Genomic DNA, 1,962 nt, shown 5'->3' on the forward strand with positions numbered 1-1,962 from the left:
GCTCGTTTAGCCGCTCGAGAATCAGGCGCTCCAAGACCTTGCCCAGTGCATCAAGCATGCAGAGAGGCCGGTACGAGGAGCTTTCCCCGGGAGGTTTGCCGGGCTTCGGCAGCAGCACCAGACGCTGCCTCTTCCATGACGAAGGAAACTCGCCACGGTCAAAACAGTCCTGGTACATTCGGCAGAAGACCTCCGGGTACTTCCTGATGGCGGCCTTAACGGCCGCATTCGGGATGCCGTCTAGTCCGGGCGCTTTACGATTGTTCATGTTGGCCACTATGGTTAGCAGCTCGCTGGTGGTAACTGGCCGCATCTGAAGGGGCGCTTCTGCTACAGGACACTGCTGCTCCTCGGTGTAATCAGGCCAAGTGACCGGTGGATGGGTGGGGAACAAGTCCCCCACAATCCGCTCCAGCTCGCTGCGATCTCCCTCAGCTGGAACAAAGCTGCCACTAAGCCGGGACAACACCACCCGATAGCCAGCGCCAAACACGTTGTCCTCTGCCTCCTTCACCAGGTCCTCAAAATGGCGACGCTTGCTGGCACGAATGGCTTTGTCCAGCTCATGTCTCGCTGTACGGTGACGCGCGGCCGCGAAGCTGCGCTCCTGCAGGTCAGTTGTCCTCAGCATGCAGTCACGTGCCTCACGACACACTTCCCGCAACTGATCCAGCTCCGGACTCCACCAGAAAACACTCCGACGGGAGCCATGAGGCGACCACGGGGCACGCTGCATGGTCTCCTCACACGCGTCGACCATCGCGTCCACCATCCCAGAGTGTGTCGCTGCTCGCTCCTCGAACCTAGCTGCGCTTAGTGCCAGGAGAAATGCGTCGGCATCAAACTGCCTAATCTTCCAGCGTCTGCCAGCCGATGCTCTATTCTGTTGCCGAGAATGCCCGCCGTTCGGCCTATGGTGTGGTGGCCGATCCGATGATACTCCGGCTGTACTGCCTACCTCGAACTCGATGTTGAAATGGTCAGATGCGTTGTACGTACTTCCAACCACCCACGAGTCAGCACGTGCAATGCTAGGACTAACGAAGGTGACGTCGATATGGCTGGCCTGTGCCACGCCATTCCCAGCAAATGTAGGCGCACTCCCTCTGTTAAGAAGCGTAAGGCCAAGTGACTGCGCCATCATGAGAAGTTCCTCGCCTCGCGTGGTATCACGATCGCTTCCCCAGGCGGTATGTGCGGCGTTGAAATCCCCAGCGACGACCACACTGTCGTGAGACAACACCTCCAGCTGCACCGCCTCGATGAACGCCTCGAACTCGGAGATCAGCAGACGTGGAGGAGCATAGCAGGAAATGAAGACAACTCCTGCCACTTGCGCAGCGACAAGACCAGGAACCGCACTACGCCACACCCGCTGTAAAGGATACGGCCCAGTCGACACCACGGCTGCAGCTCCTGACGCATCTAACGCCCAGTTGCCGTTATTCGCAGGCGGCCTGTAAACCTCGGACAGCAACAGTACATCCACCCGATCGTTCCGTGCTGTCTGGATGGCCAGATCTTGTGCGACCCGGCCGTGCCCGATGTTGACTTGCATCACCTTTAGAGTGAATTTTGGGCCATCTGAACACAAGTGTTATGGCCGACAGGGTGGGGACCACCACACACGGCACATTTCAGCTCGGCCGTGCATCCCTTGGAGAAGTGACCTTCGGTGCCACAGCGGATGCAGATCTTCTCTCGAGTGACCTGAGAACGGCAATCACGTGCCAAGTGGCCCATGAGCAGACAACGATAGCATCGCTGACGCTCTACTGGATGTGGTGCGGCCTCCTGCATGTAGCTCACACAGCCACACAACTTGATGGATTTACCGCTGAGTGCCTTCGCCTGTTTAGAGTAAAGCCGTACCCGGGCTGTCTTGATGCCATCGAAACGGCCCCACATGCTGACCGATGCAATTCCGGTCTTTCCGGACGCTGCTTTGTCCAGAGCCTCCTT

The sequence above is a fragment of the Anopheles funestus genome (assembly GCF_943734845.2).
Source record: "Anopheles funestus chromosome X unlocalized genomic scaffold, idAnoFuneDA-416_04 X_unloc_48, whole genome shotgun sequence".
Classification (NCBI taxonomy): Eukaryota; Metazoa; Arthropoda; class Insecta; order Diptera; family Culicidae; genus Anopheles; species Anopheles funestus.